We start from the raw sequence: 12,123 nt of genomic DNA, 5'->3' as shown, positions 1-12,123 counted from the left end.
ATTTATAATATGCTAAAATATTAGGATATTATCATATAGATATTTTTTATTTGTCCATTAGATTCAACTACATAGGATCTTGAAAATTATGCAATTATGTAATTAGTTATTTTTTTCATATAATTATTGTATTGATCATTTACATTAGTGAGACTATTTTCATTATTAATATTTATAAATATACTATTATTTGTATAATTGATTGAATCATCTTATTTGTTTAAATTTAATTCTATTGAATTAATTATTCAAGGTGTCATCGCTATTTCTATTTTTAAAGAATTTTTTAATATTATTTAACAATTCTAATAACATAATAACACTTAAAAAAGACAGCACAAAAAAGTTTTTAATGTGAAAATAGGACAAAAAGAATAAATTTATTTAATAAATTTTTTAGGATATATATTTTTTTATAGATAATTATTGTAAGGCATGATAAATTATTAAATTCTAAAAATAATTATTAAGGATAAATAATTATTATAATTAAAAATAATTTCAATTTAAATTATATACAAATAAACTATGCCAAACATAACAACTTTTAAAAGGGTTACTTTTGAAAGAATATAGTTTATGATATTTAATTTTTTACTATTTATTAAAAAAAAAGCATAATTACTTAACGATATTTATTTTTTAAATTCACTATGTATGTAATTTTATTCTCTTTTTTTTGACAAAATTTTACTCATGATGGTAATTCTTCTAATGGTGTAAATGCAGAAAATTATATTTTTACTTTTTCATATAATCGATATATTATTAATAATGAATAGTAATTAACCTCTCATATTTTTAATCAAAGTATTTTGACGATAGTTTCTATTTATAGATATTAATGGATGATTGTTTCTTTAAAAATAAAATATATTATAATTTTAGGTTATTTCATAATTAACAATAATACTTGATTATTTCTTTAAAAATAAATTGTATTATGATTTTAGGTTATTTCACAATAATAATTAATGTTCATAATATTGAATTACTCTAAATTTTTTATTTTCTACCGTTAGTAATTAATCACAAATTAAAAAGATTATGTTGAATTATTGAATAGTACAAGTATAACCGGAGTTAATTTAGTTTATTTGTTTATTATATAATTGATTGAAAGCATAAATGATAAATAAGACAAGTAAATCTACTTAATATACTAAAACTGAATTTTTCCCCAACTAATGGAAGTGAAGTGTCGATTCCTCTTGAATCCATTTTTCCGCCAAAATGAATGTACTATTTTCTCTTCTAAGTTTATTTTATAAAAATATTTTTATTATAATTATACTATCAAAATTAGCATTTAAGTAATAATGAATAATTATACTAATTTATGAAAATATCTTTATTATAGTTATATAAAATCAATATTTAATACATTATTAAACTACTTATCAATTATCAATCAAAAATATTTTTAATCATTTTAATAATAATAATAATAATAATAATAATACGATAATTATATGATAATGGCACCGGTTATTAATAACCAATTTATATTTCTCTAAATAAATTTATTTTAGAAAAACATCTTTATTATAATTATATTACAATATTATAATTAATATTTAATGAATGATGCATAATTATAATAATTTAAGAAAATATCTTTATTATCTATCTATTCTATTTATTCTATTATATAAAAATCAGATTTTTGTACTTAATGATGGAACTGATGTGGCATGCTCTTGAGGTGTTTCCTTATTTATTTCATTTAATTCGTTAAAGCAAATCAATTATAATTAATTAATTATATCAATTAATTAATTTAATTAGACATTCAAATCTCACTATTTATTATAATTTATATGAATTGATTAATTATAATTAATTATATTAATTAATTTGGTTAATTATATTAATTGTTTGATTTGATTGGAGTAAATATCAAATTATTTAATAAATAATAAATATAATAATAAAATATATAAATTAATTTAATTAATTTATTTTTCTCAATACCATCTATTTATACAAAATCATATTTTTTATTCATTTGCTCTCTTTTCTCTCTCTCTCCCTCCCTCCATCTCTTCCTCTCTTTCTCTCTCTTTCTCGTGTTTAAGGTACAATTTTTATAATTTATTTAATTTAAAGTAAAGTATCGTTTTTGTCTCTAACGTTTGGGGTAAGTCCTATTTTTGTCCCTAACGTTTAAATCGTCCTATTTATATCCTTAACGTTTATAAAAGTGATTCAATGTTATCCTACTATCAATTATACTAACAAATCAGATTATATTTTTCAATTATTCTCAATTAGGTCTCACTTGGATGTATTCGATTTTAATATTATACCCACTATTATTTATGTTTAGATTCAATTATGTCCCCTAGAAAAGTGAATTATGTAAATGTTGTAGGAATTAGTTTCAACATTTGATGAGCTATTTTTCGGAGTAGATCATCGATTTTATCCCAGACATTTGTATTCTAACTTCAAGAAGAGATTTTTAAAACTCAAACTAAAGCGCTCATGATTGTAATTGACGGCAGGATAACATTGAATCACTTTTACAAACGTTAATGATACAAATAGGACGATTTAAACGTTAGGGACACAAATAGGATTTACCCCAAACGTTGGGGACAAAACGATACTTTACTCTTTAATTTTTATTTTTTTTATCTTTATTTATACATTTTATTTTATTTTTTTAAATTTTTGTTTATTTTAATTGCTTATTATTAGGCACATACTTTATTTTTTATTTTAGCTTCTGGTTAACAAAAAAGATGTGTCATTTTTACGTTGTTTTTAAATAATTTTACTATAATTTTGTTTTGTAATATTCTATTTTGTCATGTGTACTTCAATTCATATATATATATATATATATATATATATAAACCACATACACAAACAATATATACATTAATTGTGAATGACAAAAAAAAGACAATATATATGTGAATCACAAAAAAAAGACAATATATATATAGTCTTTTTTTTTGTGATTCACAATTAATATATACATTATTCGTATATGTGGTTTATATGTTAATTCTTTTATTGATTCTCTTTATTATTTTTTTTTGTGTGTCTCTTTGTTTCTCTTTATTTTAGTTATATTCATTGATTTCTATGTATTGATGCTCTTTTTATTTGAAATATCGTGACAATTTAGAATGTATGTTATGATCTATGTGATATTCGTTAATTTGGTGTATCTTTTTAGATGATTTATGTTATAATGTGTTTAAGGAGTTGACTTAAAATTATAATATGATATATAAATTTATAATATGATTTATAATATGCTAAAATATTAGGATATTATCATATAGATATTTTTTATTTGTCCATTAGATTCAACTATATAGGATCTTGAAAATTATGCAATTATGTAATTAGTTATTTTTTCATATAATTATTGTGTTGATCATTTACATTAGTGAGACTATTTTTATTTTTAATATTTATAAATATACTATTATTTGTATAATTGATTGAATCATCTTATTTGTTTAAATTTAATTCTATTGAATTAATTATTCAAGGTGTCATCGTTATTTCTATTTTTAAAGAATTTTTTAATATTATTTAACAATTCTAATAACATAATAAAAATTAAAAAAGACAGAACAAAAAATTTTTTAATGTGAAAATAGGGCAAAAAGAATAAATTTATTTAATAATTTTTTCAGGATATATATATTTTTTATAGATAATTATTGTAAGGCATGATAAATTATTAAATTCTAAAAATAATTATTAAGGATAAATAATTATTATAATTAAAAATAATGTCAATTTAAATTATATACAAATAAACTATACTAAACATAATAACTTAAAATGGTTACTTTTGAAAGAATATAGTTTATGATATTTAATTTTTTACTATTTATTAAAAAAAAAACATAATTTCTTAACGATATTTATTTTTTAAATTCACTATGTATGCAATTATATTCTCTTTTTTTTTTGACAAAATTTTACTCATGATGGTAATTCTTCTAATGGTGTAAATGCAGAAAATTATATTTTTATTTTTTTGATATAATCGATATATTATTAATAATGAATAGTAATTAACCCCTCATATTTTTAATCAAAGTATTTTGACGATAGTTTCTATTTATAGATATTAACAAGTGTAATAACCCGTGCCATGCACGTGATAAGATTGAAATTATAATTTTAAGCTGTTGTGTTAAAATTAATTTCAATTAGAATAATTTAATTAATAAAAAAATAACTTGTATGCATTGTTTTTCTTTTCTTAATATAGTGTTAATTGTATTAACTATAAAATAGTTATTAACCGATATTAGTAATCTACTTTTTTCAATAAATCAGAGATATGTACTCAATATGACCATAAGTAATCTAGTAATACTTAAATCCACCAAAAAGGTTTTATATGTTGGTTTAGCATGAAGTAAGAACATATCAAAATCAGTTCAAAATGAAGAACAAATTCATAGAGAATTCTAATGCAAAAAGCTCTGCAATAAACAATAAAAATTTAAACCTACTTAATAAGAATTCAACGCTATCCTTTGATACCTGCAAAATATATACATGAAACAACACTGTATCAATGTTAGTGTATAAAATTATATGATTAACGTAATTATAAAATTGTTTATGAGGAGAATGAAATAATACGGATTTTTATGATAATTTTAATATTCTCAATCTATTAATGTACAATAAGAATGCATTATCCATTAGCTCCTAGAATTTCTAAATTTTTTTGATTGATAGTAATAAATTTTAATAAATAAATAAATTTAAGTAAGACATTTTGTTATTACCTTTTCATTATAGGCTCTCAAAAACTTTTCTATATACCACATTCATCGTGCAGTTATCTTCTAAGTGTCCGTGATCTTGCAATAGTACTCGCAAACCATCTTTACTCATTACCCTTGATAACGCAACATACAATTGACCATGGGTGAAAACTGACCTTGGAAGGTAAATTCCAACTTTAGATAGAGTTTGTCCCTGGGACTTATTTATTGTCATTGCAAATGACATAATAATTAGGAATTGTCTTCTTTAAAACCTGACCGGTAATGTTTCATTATTTGAAATTAAATTCAGTCTTACGATAAGAACAATACTTCCAGCTTTGTTATCGGTTAAAGTCTTGCATTCTATCACATGATTTCCCATTCTTCTAACTTGCATTCTCGTTCCATTGCACAAACCATTAGTTTGGTCTATATTCCACAACAACATAACAGGAGCGCCAACCTTTACAACCAACTTGTGTGGTGGTAGACCTGAACAATTTATTCCATTTAGAATCTCCGGCGAGAAAGCATCTAACTCAAATTTCATATTTCCCTCCTCAGCACACACAGAGTCTAAACTTAAGTAGACTCTTTCTTGTCCAGGTAACCCTGCAATCATCTTGTTGTTGACATTAGTGACACAATCCAGAGTTGGTGCAAGAATTGCTCTATCCTTGAAATAATTTTCAACAGATAGATTGGATAACATATATGGATATACAAAATCAATGTAGTCATCCAAAGCTGTCTCAGAGTTCTTAACCAAAATGTCAGATGGTATATGAACGATCGATTCACCATCTGTTGTATCACTAGCCAAACCATCAGCAATTTTGAGTAGCCATTCTGCAAAATTTATGAGTTCTTGTATGTTGTTGTTTTCACCTAGTAACAATCTTATGTTTTTTGTAAGTTTCAAAACCTTACAGTTATGCCACAAATATAAAGAATTAATAGAAGACTGAATTATATCTTGCCTTGAGCCTCTTGGGAATCACAGGTAAAATTTGTCTAAAATCTCCTTCGAGAACAAATTTACCTCCAAATGGCAAATGAGCATTATATGAATCTGAGCACCTTAAGATGTCTCTGAGGCATTTGTCTAAATCTTCGTAACAATACTTACTTATCATTGGAGCTTCATCCCATATGATTAATTTGGCCTTGGATATTAACCTTGCAAGAGGACTTTCCTGTTTAATGCCACACAAAGAATCTTCATTTATGGTCAAAGAAATTTTAAACCTTGAATGTGCAGTTCTTCCTTTAGGCAACAGAAGTGCAGCAATCCCACTCGAAGCAAAATTTAAAACTATACCTCCTTTAGACCTAATTGAGCATGATATAGTTGACCATAAGAATTTTTTTCCATAACCACCTTGACCGTATAAGAAGAAAAGTCCACCCATATTACTGCTAACAACACCAATTATTTGATCGTATGCAAATTTCTGCTCATCAGTTAGCTTTTCTAAATACATACCTAGTTCACTCATAAGAGCATTAACATCAAAGTTCAACTCTTCCATTATAATTCTGTCTTCTAAGCTGGGCACCAACTTTTCTGAAGGATATGGCATTGCACAATATTCTTTCAATGACTTGCCATTTGACTGGAGCAAATCTTCAATTTTTGCAAGTGCAATATCTTTTATTTGGATTTCTGACATCATCAAATCTGTATTTTTTCAATTTAAAATAACATAATTATTTGAAAAATTATTAAATTAGTCTCTGGCAAAAAAAGTTTGAAATGCATTGTTGAATGATAAATAACACTCCTTATTTTTTGTTCAAAAAATGCTTCATTAGTAACATGTCCTTTTAAAAATTATTATTGTGATTAACATGGATATCAAAATCATTATAACATAAAAAAAGTACACAAACAACCGATGCAAATGCAAGTATTGGAAGTATGTGGATTTAATTACGGTTTCTTAAATGAAGTAGATATGGTTTACGGCAATGAATCAAAATATGTATTAAGAGGAGGAAGTAAAGCAAGTACGAAACTAATATATATATAATCCAATTTTTGAGTAATATTTTGTTATATTTCCTAAATATTATCAGAGAAAGATAAAAAGTTAAAGTGAACACCAATAAACAATTTTGCCATATGTATGATAATTTTACTCCCAAAAAAGGCATTTTGTTAAAGAAAATCACTCTTAAAATTCCTTATCCAATGTTTTTGTTATAATTATAGGCTAAATTGAATTCTACCATGGGAAAAAATTATAATAGACTATAGTTACCTTCCATTTACAGTAATCTTCTTCATTCATATAGTACGTCATTAGAGAGAAAATTCCAAGTCTTTTTCCAAACAAAATCTGGTCTACTCATGTTATTTGATGTTAATAAAACAACAAAAAATCTCCTTAAAAAGTTGCAGAGTGCCATGTTCCTACTTCAGAGATTGTATCAATGAATTCTCTGTCATTCTGCAACAGTCCTAGAACATAGCATGCATCTTTGAAGGAGTCATAAACGACACCATCACGGAGATCAACCACAATGTAATGGCCACTTTTTCCTGCTTTTGACCATGATATAAGTTCTCCTTTTCCGGTCAAGAGTCCAATAACATCTAATTAAAAAAAAAATTAAAAGCATGAAATTAAAGACAAATAAATGAACAACACAATAATAATAATAATAATAATAATAATAATAATAATAATAATAATAATAATAATAATAATAATAATAATAATAATTAACTACGTACCAAAAAGTTAGCTTTTTCATTTGTTTGTCTCAATATATCAGTATGATCGAGAAAATTGAAATGATTGTCAGGAATGTTACGATCATCGATCGTATTTACTATACGTGACTCCTTCTTAAAGGTTATTTTACACACATGTGCAGTCGGAAGATAAATTCCTCGTGATTCCTCAATCAGAAAATTTGAGAAGACATAAACCTTCCCCTCGATCAGATCATTCTCAAACATCTTTGCCAAATAATTCTTGATTGAACAATGAATTTTATCACATCCTAAAACAAATTAAAAATGAAGATTATTAGCACTTATAACTCTATTAAATTGCACTGTCGTTGATTCGTCTAAGGGTTTACTTATCAAATAAATTTAAAATATGAACAAAAATATCTATAAATTGGACCTCGCATCACTTGAAGAAATAATGAAGGAAAATCAACCTACCTTATCATCCATGAGAACCATTTCTAGGTAAGCTGTCTTACTCTTGTCAAATTTGGATGGGACTTTCCATAACCTTATAATCCTTGCCTTTATTTTCCAAACTTTTTCATTACATAATCTACCATAGGTAATACTGTTGATAGAATCATAGCTTGTAGCAATTAGGTATGATGAAAAATAATAAAGAGAAAAAGAACTATGAATGAGGTACGAATTTTCTAGATGATAAATAATTGTAACAATTGACTATTACGACTTATATATATACACACACTAATTGCACACAGTACGGATTTTTAATGGAGATATTTGCTAAAATTAGAAAAAAGTATATAAACAGAGATACTTATTAAGTATATATGTTGTCCACATTAATTATATGCCAAAATTTTTAGGAGAGAGATAAAAGAGGAGATATATAAATATGTATAATATAGTTACTATATATGAAGCAGGTTTAAATTGCTATAATTATATAGACTTACTATAATTATATCAAATTTAATTATGACTGTAAATAAATAAAATAGATAACAATCAATACTATTTTTTTCTTTTTATATTCAAAATTTACTATAAATATAAAAAATAAAATCACTAATGATAAAAAATTTGAGTGAAAAATAAAACTCCATAATTAAAATTCAATTTGTTAACTAAGTCATCTTATATCTATATATTATTATTATTATTATTATTATTATTATTATTATTATTATTATTATTATTATTATTATTATTATTATTATTATTATTATTATTATTATTATTATTATTATTATTATTATTATATACTAATTAAAATTGTGAATATATACTGATAAAATTATTACATGTTAATGAAAATTAGAATTATATCAATTATATCAATTATATTAATTCGGAATTATTATTATTATTATTATTGAATAATGACGATAATTCACGTGGTAATAACTTTTACCTATAAAACATCTAAAATTAAATAATATTCAAGTATAATTAGGTGACAATTATAATTCAAATTATTGCATATGAAGTCACGTGAATTACTGTTATAATTGATATAATTGCTATATACTCTCAATGTAACACCCTAACTTTTAGCACATTATGATCGTACCAAAAGTGAAGCGTTATTGACCTGTTCTCTATATTTACTATTTAATACTGAGCCTTTAGTTCGACTTCGTGTTTCAATTTTTAAGAAAAAGCCGAAAAATTTTGTATTTTTTTTATTAATTAAACCCAATCATCAAAGAACACTAAGTAATAACAATCACAAAATTATTAATAATAATAAATATTATACAAAAGGAATTCAGATACAATTCAGATACAACTCCTGTCCCTCTGTATAAAATAAAATCTTAACTAACAAAGGCGAGGAAATTCTAGAAAAGTGACTCAACACATAAACTTAACTCAAATAAGGCTAATAATCGCCCGCAGCTTCAAACTGAGTCATCAAACCTATGTCACTGAAAGGGTGGAAGATTTTGGGGTGAGAACAAATCACGCGTTCTCAGCAGGGAATGGAAATGCCGTAAGAGTAATGAAATAAAATGCAAATAATTAACTTTACTCAATAAAACTATTTTTCTATCAAACCTTTTGAAAATACTTTTTACTATTACTTTATATAATTAATTACCTTCTTCAAGTTCCCAAACTTAAGACAAATCTCAATCACAACCTCAGTTCTCAGTCACCTCAATACACAAACTAATATCACAGAAAACAGATAAACACTCAAACAAATAGTAATAATACAAACCGCACAATCACAGAGAGGCAAGAGAAACAAACACAATCAAGTGCAAATGTGCAAACAATGATGATGCATGTCTAGTCCTATCGCAGGTAATGAGCTCATTTGTCGGTTTCGACCCGCACCCGACGCAATCTGACTCTCAAGTCAGATAAGGCATTACAGCGGCATAACCTCTGCAAGGTTTCAACCTCTTGCAGGCGCTGATTCTCCAGCTGAAGTATGCCGAACATGACCTCTGCAAGTACTTGCAGGCGCTGATTCTCCAGTTGCAGCATGTGCCACTTTCTCCTGGAAGTCATTCCACACATACGGGCATCCCCGCACAATCATTCACACATAAAGCCCACGACTTAACATTCTCACATCAGCACCCTAACTAATTACTTTCTATCACCCTCTCGTGACCTTTTATTCATTTCATAATCACACGTTCCGTGTTCTCTTTCCTCTTTTCTTCTTTCTCTTAAAAAACCGAACTCAAAAATAACTTGAAAAAAAATCTATTCTAAAAAACAACTGAATGTAAAACATTATACTTTCTTAATAAATCAAGTTGAAAATAAGACTTTCTGTAATAAATCGAAAATCAAATAGTTTTCAGTAATTAAAACGTTTTCTTTGAAACTAAGCCACTTTCTATTTTAATAAAATTCAGACCTTTCAAATATTATGTTATTGAGTGAAACCAATAATTATTAATAAATCAAATTAATAATTTCTCAAAATAAGCTTATAAATCATATTTTAAAAATGAAATCACTTTTCATATGTTTTTACAAAAATTGGACAGCATCTCCCTTTAAAATTGGACTTCACCACCCTTTTCGGGTTCCAACCGAACTATTCTCAACCTTTTTTTTTCAAGTGTTTCCAATAACTCAAACTAATTTCAATATCATAAATCATTTTCAAATTTCAATTCAATACCAACAAATCAAACCAAAATCAATCTCACCAGTTAATCACTCACAATAACAAAACCAGTCATAGTCACAGCCAAAACCCAAACTCAATTCAACAATTACTCATACAACAGGTTTTCAATAATCAACTCAGCATATTCAAATTAATAAATAACCCCAGATTAATCACCAACAATCTCAATTTTATCAATTTTCATCAGTTAATCAAACGAGACATTTATGAATTATTTGCAGTTACTCACTAAACTTCAATGGCATTCATAAATTAAAACAGTTAATTTGAAATAAATTCCCTATCTCTGTACAAAATCAAAGTCAATAAAAAGTTCGAAAATTTTTTTTGACCGAACTGCTGAAGAAGGAAATGTCAGAAATCGACTGTATCTCTTAGAACTCCAATTGGCCGAACTCATGGGGTAAGGGAACTACGTCATTGTCAACTTCCACCGATCAAAAGTGGCGCCAATGTGTAGAGGAGGAGGATACGAACACTTTTACCAGATTATATTTTTTTATTGAAGTTACGGATTGCAAAAAATCGAAATCGGAAGCTCAGATGTTTCATGGTTTCTCAATCTCTCTCCCTTACGGCTTTTCCCTTTTTCTTTTCTCTTAAGTTCAATTCGGTAAAGCATGAATGAAAGAAATGGAAGTGATTAAAGCTAATGAGAATGGATGGAAATTTGTGGTAGCTAAGGCATTTAGGTGTCATTAATATATATATATATATATATATATATATATATATATATATATATATTACAAACAAGCCACGTTTTTTTTTCTAAAGATAATACTTTTATTGCAATTAAATGATTCAATTACAATACCCACACAAACAGAGATAAGCATATACAATAATAAAAATTTGGGAAACTCCCAGAAACAATAATACCAAGCTAAAGCAGTAGGGATTAAAACAAAAAGGACAAGCTATTCTCTCCTCTTTAGTTTCAGTTGCTATGCCTCCCAAGTCATCCAAATTCTTCTGCAAATATCAGAGCTCGGGACAGAATTTTCACAACCTCAACTCTGCAATTTTCAAAAATGAGAGCGTTCCTAGACAACCAAATCTGCCATAGAAGGTAACTTACTTGACTGACTTTTTCTTTTGAGTCTCTTCTTCTTCTCACTGCTTCCATCAACTGACACTACCACTCCCATGGTTCTATAGTCGGATCTCTGGGAATCACACTTATTACTGGTGATTGATTCCAGACTTGCACAACTCCCGGACAGAAAATCAGAGCATGGCGGTGCGTTTCTGGCAGTGAAGAACATCGCGGGCGTAAATTGGGGATCTGAGGTATCCTCTTATGAAGATTTGTCTTCACTGCTAGCCCTTCGTGAGCAAATTTCCATAGAAATGCCTTGATTTTTGGTTGGCATCGAACCTCCCAGATGCTCCTCCATAGTTGTCTACTTTGAAATCTGACATGAAGATCTTCCATAGGCTTATGAAAAAATTTGTAAGCTACTTTATATCCCGTTCTAACATTGTATTGACCT

Source organism: Arachis hypogaea, chromosome 15, assembly GCF_003086295.3.
Source record: "Arachis hypogaea cultivar Tifrunner chromosome 15, arahy.Tifrunner.gnm2.J5K5, whole genome shotgun sequence".
NCBI classification, from domain to species: Eukaryota; Viridiplantae; Streptophyta; class Magnoliopsida; order Fabales; family Fabaceae; genus Arachis; species Arachis hypogaea.
Note: the sequence above shows the minus strand (reverse complement) of the source record.